Source organism: Ranitomeya variabilis, chromosome 6, assembly GCF_051348905.1.
Source record: "Ranitomeya variabilis isolate aRanVar5 chromosome 6, aRanVar5.hap1, whole genome shotgun sequence".
NCBI lineage: Eukaryota > Metazoa > Chordata > Amphibia > Anura > Dendrobatidae > Ranitomeya > Ranitomeya variabilis.
In genome coordinates this window covers 35021871-35030153 of record NC_135237.1, presented here as the reverse complement: position 1 = coordinate 35030153, position 8283 = coordinate 35021871, and the positions used below count along the sequence as shown (strand labels likewise).

Sequence of the window (8283 nt, the reverse complement as noted above, 5' to 3'; positions counted from 1 at the left end):
TCATGTCTGCAGCAGAGTTTCAAGCCATTCAGAGGTAAAGGGGAAGGAAGAAAAAAAAACAAAAAAAAAAAACTCAGAACTTCTCTCTTTTCTTTTAATCCCACTTCTGCAATGCATTAACTATTCAGTGGCCTGGCATATTGTTGTGATCCTAATGGCAGAGGATCTCAGGGTCTTCAGCAAAGTCTGCAAACATAAAAACTAGCTCTTAGGGAGGTGGTAACTGAGCTGACCGCATACCTGATCCTAGCCCACAACTAATAGCAGCCGGGGAACGTGCCTACGTTGGTTCTAGACGTCTCGCGCCAGCCGGAGATCTAACTAACCCTTTCAGAGAAAATACAGACCTCACTTGCCTCCAGAGAAAGATACCCCAAAGTAGATACAGGCCCCCAACAAATAATAACGGTGAGGTAAGAGGAAAGGACAAACGTAAGTATGAACTAGATTCAGCAAAGAGAGGCCCACTAAATAATAGCAGAAATATAGAAAGCGGACTTATGTGGTCAGCGAAAAACCCTACCAAAATATCCACGCTGAATATCCAAGAACCCCCGCACCGACTAACGATATGGGGGGAGAATATCAGCCCCCTAAGAGCTTCCAGCAAAATCAGAAATCACATTATGAACAAGCTGGACAAAAACAGAATAATACAAATAAACAAAAAAAAACAAGAAAGCAGGACTTAGCTTATGTTGCAAAAATCAGGACCAGTAGACAAGAGCAACCAGACAAGGACTGATTACATGGATGCCAGGCAATGGACTAAGACTCCAGGAAGTTTAAATAGAAACACCCAGAGTCTTAACGAAGCAGGTGACTACAAACCTGGGGAAAGAGTATCCAAGAGCCATACCGCGAGTGACCACAAGAGGGAGCCCAAAAGTATAGTTCATAACACATGTTTGACAGTGGGGATGGTGCGTTCAGGGTGATGAGCTGCGTTGCCTTTACGCCAAACATATCATTTGGCATTGTTGCCAAAAAGTTTGATTTTGGTTTCATCTGACCAGAGCACCTTCTTCCACATGTTTGGTGTGTCTCCCAGGTGGCTTGTTGCTTTCTTCTTGCCACTCTTCCATAAAGGCCAGATTTGTGCAGTGGACGACTGATTGTTGTCCTTTGGACAGACTGTCCCACCTCAGCTGTAGATCTCTGCAGTTCATCCAGAGTGATCATGGGCCTCTTGGCTGCATCTCTGATCAGTCTTCTTCTTGCTTGAGATCAAAGTTTAGAGGGACGGCCGGGTCTTGGTAGATTTGCAGTGGTGTGATACTCCTTCCATTTCAATATGATCGATTGCACAGTGCTCCTTGGGATGTTTAAAGTTTTGGAAATCATTTTGTATCCAAATCCGGCTTTAAACTTCTACACAACAGTATCACGGACCTGCCTGTTGTGTTCCTTGGTCTTCATGATGCTCTCTGTGCTTCCAACAGAACCCTGAGACTATCACAGAGCAGGTGCTTTTATATGGAGACTTGATTACACACAGGTGGATTATATTTATCATCATTAGGCATTTAGGACTACATTGGATCATTCAGAGATCCACAATGAACTTCTGGAGTGAGTTTGCAGCACTGAAAGTAAAGGGGTCGAATAATATTGCACGCCCCACTTTTCAGTTTTTGAATTTCCACAAAAATTTAAAATAACCAATAAATTTTGTTCAACTTCACAATTGTGTTCCACTTGTTGTTGATTCTTCACCAAAAATTTACATTTCGTATCTTTATGTTTGAAGCATGATATGTGGGAAAAGGTTGAAAATTTCAAAGGGGCTGAATACTTTCGAAAGGCACTGTACCTAGGAGTCGTGGCTCACAGGGTAATAATACAAAGTAGCCTAAAGACATGCCCCTGAGGATCCTAAGAGCCACACCCTCTTCTATAGACCTTAAAAATTAGTACTTTTTAAAAAGGCTCATATCTCTGGAACCAGCTGCACCCATCTACTGTTCAGAGGAAGATATTTATACCCTCATCCTGCGCCCCTTCCTGGTATATATGTCCCCATCTTTATATATATATATATATATATATATATATATATATATATATATATATATATATGTGTCCCCCATCACATGGCCCTTCCTGGAATATATGTCCCCCAATCCTGGTATATATGTTCCTTATCATGTGTTCCTTTCTGACATATATGTCCGTTATCCTGGTACATATGTCTCTCCATCCTGGGTCCCTTCCTAGTATGTATGTCCCCCATCCTGGTATATATGCCACCCATCCTGGGTTTTTTCCTGCTATGTATGTCCCCAATCCTGGTATATATGTCCCCTGATCTTGGGCCCGGCCCCTTTCTATTATATATGTTTCCCATCCTGGTATATATGCCATGCCACCCATACTGGGTTCCTTCCTGGTATATGTTCCCCCTCCTGGGGCCCTTTCTTGTATATATGTCCACTATTCTGGTATATATGTTCCCCAACATGTGCTCCTTTCTGTTATATATGTCCCGCATCCTGGTATATATGTCCCCTGATCTTGGGCCCGGCCCCTTTTTATTATATATGTTCCCCATCCTGGTATATATGCCATGCCACCCATCCTGGGTTCCTTCCTGGTATATGTTCCCCCTCCTGGGGCCCTTTCTTGTATATATGTCCACTATTCTGGTATATATGTTCCCCAACATGTGCTCCTTTCTGGTATATATGCCACCCATCCTGGATCTTTCCTGTTATGCATGTGTCCCATCCTGGTATATATGGCCCTCATCCTGGGATATATGCCATGCCAACCATCCTAGGGTCTTTACTGGTATGTATGTCCCCTCATCCTGGTATATATGCCACCCATCCTGGGTTCCTTCCTGGTTTATATTTCCCCCATCCCGGTATATATGTCCCTCACCATGGTCTCCTTTTTGGTATATACATGTATGTCCCCCATCCTGGTATATATGTCCTCCATCCTGGTATATATATCTTCCATCCTGGGCCTTTTCCTGTTATGTATGTCTCCCATCCTGACCCCCTTCCTAGTATATACAGTGGGTACAGAAAGTATTCAGACCCCTTTACATTTTTCACTCTTTGTTTCATTGCAGCCATTTGGTAAATTCAAAAAATTCTACATTTCAGTTTTTTTTCAGTCAAGATGGGGTGCAGAGTGTACACTAATGTGAAAAAAATTTACTTTTTTGAATTTACCAAATGGCTGCAATGAAACAAAGAGTGAAAACTTTAAAGGGATCTGAATACTTTCTGTACCCACTGTATGATCCCCGTTCTGCCTCAGCATGTTTAAAAAAAAAAAAATTGCGTCACCCTTGGATGCATATCATGCTGAAGTAGATGCTGGGGTCGACGGTCCTCTCTCTCGCATGGGCCCAGTCGTGGTGGCACCCACTGCGACAGTGATCGTTATGTCTCCAGTTTGCATGTATATACTGTACATATTGGACACATATAAAAATGGCATAGAAATATATTTCTATCATTTCTATAAAAAAAACACTTTGTACCCTAAAATGTTAAAAAGTTTGCAATGTAATCCTTTTCCTGGTGGAAATTTTGACATTTATGTAAAAAAGTGTATTACAAAATGTTTATCATAATTGTTTTTATACTCTTTTTAAGTCTATTTGTATATATCAGTACACTATGCCTAGAAGGTAGAATAATAACATTTAGATCTTTAGGCAGAAAAGATTGTCTTATCCACGTTAGTTCTGCAGGTATTTCTGCCTTCCACACTATAGGTCCTGAGTTTAAGGAGGTCGTCCACTACTTTTACATTGATTACCTATCCTTAATATATCGATAACAGCTGATCGGCAGGGTGTCAGACCCCAGACGTTCAGACATTGATGACCTATCCTCAGGATAGCTCAACAATTTAAAAGTAGTGGACAACCTCTTTAAGTCATTCTGCAAATAACATGAAGAAAAAAAAGCAAAGAATTAATTATATTTCTAGCGAAACCTTCTGAGCACAGTCAGATTGCCGCGGGCAATTGTGACGTAGAAGGAGAAGAATTTACTCAGGCAGATGACAACCGGTCTTGTGTCAGAAGCTAAATAGTGCACATAATGCAAGACAAGAGAAGTCAGCATTCAGGTATAGAACTTTTACTGGCTGGGAATCCGTGCAGCTGAACTATGCGTTATGTCCGCCTCTGGTCCATGCACATCATGATTGTGAAGGTTGCAGATGGACACCTTTAGCAAAGAGGCGTAGCTAGGGTTTTGGTTCAGGGGCTGGTGAAACTTCTGAGTGGGCTCTTAACCAGGTAACCTTGATTGCAACTGAGTGACTCACCCTAATAGTGGAGGAGAACCTCAGCAGATGACCGCGATGTTACTGAAGATAATCTCTATATAACGACCATTATGGATATTACCGCCATATGGTCAGTGGTAGATATCAGTCCTACAGAACATATAAGAGATTACAGCACAGTTATAGATAGTAACTTACCGCTGACGTTCTTTCTCATGGAATCTTTCACTTTTTCTATCTTTTCCATCTGGTCCAGACTGTCACTTGGACCCGTTGAAGCGTCAAGCCTGCGAAACGGCCTTCGTCCGTCTGTGTTCCTCGCATCCCTCCATGTACCTGCCCACGCCCCTGCTGTCCTTGTCCGGATTTTGGATGGTACAATAAAGGACTTTAATTAACAGCAATCTGGTGAGTGTTACAAATTTCTTCTGCAAAGACTCTATAGTATAATGCACTCCCCATAGGCAAATTCTACAGTGTAATGTACCCCCCATAGGCAGACTCTATAGTATAATGCACTCCCCATAGGCAAATTCTTTAGTATAATGCACCCCCCATAGGCAGTCTCTATAGTATAATGCACCCAATAGGCAGACTCTATATTGTATAATTCTTTTCCCATAGGCAGACTCTATAGTATAATGCACCTCATAGGCAGACTCTATATTGTATAATGCACACCTCATAGGCCTCTATAGTATGATGCACTCCTCATAGGCAAACTCTATAGTATAATGCACCCCCATAGGCAGACTCTATAACATAATGCACCCCATGGGCAGACTCTATATTTTATAATGCTTTTCCCATAGGCAGACTCTATAGTATAATGCACTCTCCATAGATAGATTCTATAGTATAATGTACTCCCCATTGTCAGACTCTATATAGTATAATGCACTCTCCATAGACAGACTCTATAGCATAATGCACCCCCATAGGCAGACTCTAAAGTATAAAGCACTCCCCATAAAAAATACAATGCTCACCTCTCTTCCTCCTCATTCCACTGCTGCTCCGAGCGCCTGCACATATCCTTACAGCGGATGTCAGGTAACGACGTCATCGTTCCCGCTGTCAGTGTCTGCATCAGGGATGTCAGACGCTTAGAGGGAGATGATGGGAGAGGGAGTGTAATACTCCCGTTCTCATCAATGTGGTCAGTTGTATCAGACTCAGGTGCCCCACAGTGAGTCTCCCTGCACTGCCACAGAGTGTAAGTGTATGGCCCCGATGTGCACGCCGATACAGTTACAGAAGTGTAGCTCCGAGTGGGCCCCCTCAGAGCATGAGGCCTGGGGAGGCCACCCCCTCTGCCCCCCTAGTAGCTATGCATTTATATGGAGCAAAGGAACTTGCCTGAAAATGAAAAAAATAATAATATAGCGCATCAAAAACTAATTTAAACAATAATAATCTATTTCTGATGGCACATTTCCTAACAAGCGCTCTCTGAAATGTATAACAATTTGGAGTTTGGCTTTTTTTCCCGACTAACTGTTTTTTCAGGTTGAACCCAATGATTCTCCTCTGAATAACGCTGACTGTTCTCCTCTAGCTTCCAGCATGTGGATGGATGCCTTCTGCATCGGGGAAAGCTCTTGCTGTCTAATTACCTTGGGTTAATTCATGAGTGCAGATCCACTTTAATTGCAGGCGCGGTGGAAAAAAAAAAACACAATGCAGACATAATTGGAGGCGATTAATCCAGTGCAAATATTTGCTCTCTCCTCTGTCATCCCTCTTCCATGCAGGTTGGGAACGAAGAGCGGAACATCTGGACGACATTTGGGTTCCATCTCGCAAGGACGAGGTCTGTTCCCCTCTGGTGAATTTAAACTTTCAACATCTCCCTTCCTCTAATACATATTTTATACCTTCTGACTGTCAGGAATAAGAACATCCAGCTACCTACTGGGTTCGAATGAAAAAAAATGTCTCGTGGAAAGAAGATTTTGTCTTTTTTTAATCGTGTACCAGGAAGAAAAAAAAATCTGTGACAGGAACGTTCCCGGGAGATCTGCAGCTTATTGTACTTATTGCATAAGAATAATTAAGCTGGATAATTACAGTGGTGGCGAACAGTGTGGTTCCTTTATAAAGTGTCTGGAAAGGACTCCCTCCTCCTTCACATCGCTGGTGGTGGCAATCATTGGGTTTGGAGCCCCTTGGGTCTCGAATACTAACGTGCCCTTTTTTTCTTAATATTCTGATGTTGTGAGTTCTGTATTCACTGATATTCTTCTCCATGCAAATCAGACAGTAATCACGTGTAAGCTGTGCCCCTCTAATAGGAACATGCAGCGATTTTCGCTCTCTCTTCAAAAACTACCACGGGGAGTTCTCGCGCAGAACATAATTATATCTCTCATTTAAATTCCACTACAGGTTAAGTTATTAAGACAGACGAATATGTCTCTAATACCTCGGATTCTGGGAACCCCGTGTAAAGGCTCCGGATTGGATCTTTGGGTTACAGCGCTCTGCCGGAGAGGCGCACAGCGCCAAGACCTTTAATTGACTAAATGATGATTTTTTATTTCTGCTGGATTTCTTTTCGGTCCTGGAAGTTCGCAGTTGGGGACCCCCCCCCGGTATGATATCTCCGTTATCCCCACCAGCTTTTGTGTTTTGTAAGTTTGCTATAGCTAATTACATGATTCAAATATGGCCGTGTAAATTATCTCGCAGGATGTATCGCTGCATTATATACCCTTTTAATGAGATTTCTTCTTGTTAGCTATTTTTTTTTTTTATTATTATTTTTCTTGCCGTCGTTACAAATTGACAATCATCGTCATTCGGCAGGATGCACTGCTGTGCCGTGTCTCTGGGTTTTGCATAGATTAAAAATGTTTTTACCCAAATCGCTTTTTATCATTTTTTAATGTGACGTTTATTTGTATAATGTTGTTTTTTTTTTTTTCTTTTTGCCTTTCTTATTGCACTAATAGCTCATTTATTTATCATGAGAAAAGGGAAAGTTTGGAACTCTCCAGCTGAGCGATTTATATTATTTTATTTACACGGTTTGCTTTTTAAAGTTTGAGAAATTTGTCTGATATTTTTGATACCGGTATGGAAGAAAGATCCATGAGGACCGGGTTCTAGCGCCAATGGGAAAATGTTAATTAAAACATAACTTTTACTGTGCAATTAAAAACACGTTGAGACTAGTGATGAGCGAGTATACTCGATGCTCGGGTTTTCCAGAGCACGCTCGGGTGATCTCCGAGTATTTATGACTGCTCGTAGATTTAGTTTTCATCGCTGCAGCTGAATGATTTACAGCTAGTAGCCAGCTTGTACACATGTGGGGATTCCCTAGCAATCAGGCAACCCCCACATGTACTCAGCCTGGCTAGCAGCTGTAAATCATTCAGCTGCGGTGATGAAAACTAAATCTCCGAACACTAACAAATACTAGGAGGTCACCCGAGCGTGCTGGGGAAAACCCGAGCTACGAGTATACTCGCTCATCACTAGTTGAGACACAACAAAAATAGATTAAAAAAAAAGATTTAAGAAAGGTAGATCTGAGTGTCATCAGCATAAAGGTGGTACTGGAATCCATGAGACTTTCTGAGTTGTCCCAGACCAAGTGTATAGATTGAGAAGAGTAGGGGTCCTAGAACAGAGCCTTGGGGGACTCCAACAGAAAGAGGGTGGGATGAGGAGGTAGTGTAGGAGATGCTGAATATGCGGTTGGAAAGGTATGAGGAGATCCAGGATAGGGCGAGGTCTTTGATAGTAGGAGGCAGTGGTCAACTGTGTCGAAAGCAGAGGACAGGTCTAGAAGGAGGAGTACAGAGTATTGTCCGTTAGCTTTGGCTGTAAGTAGGTCGTTAGTGATTGTGGTCTGGGCTGTCTCAGTTGAGTGATGGGGGCGGAAACCAGATTGTATATTGTCAAAGAGCAAGTTAGATGAGAGGTGGGAGGAAAGTTCAGCGTGGACATGCTGCTCCAGGAGTTTGGAAGCGAACGGGAGCAGCGATATTGGGCGATAGCTGGACATAGCTGTTGGATCGA

General features: G+C 42.4%; 1 long non-coding RNA gene across 2 annotated transcripts; it reads left to right on the top strand.

Moving 5' to 3' along the window:
- Nucleotides 1–4055: 4055 nt before the first annotated feature.
- Nucleotides 4056–7410, top strand: LOC143783390 (uncharacterized). Of its 2 annotated transcripts, none has more exons than XR_013217145.1 (3): nucleotides 4056–4092; nucleotides 4511–4662; nucleotides 6009–7410. It is a non-coding gene; the product is annotated as an uncharacterized LOC143783390 (long non-coding RNA). The 2 variants fall into 2 exon arrangements; XR_013217144.1 differs by having other exon boundaries at nucleotides 6643–7404.
- Nucleotides 7411–8283: the final 873 nt, after the last annotated feature.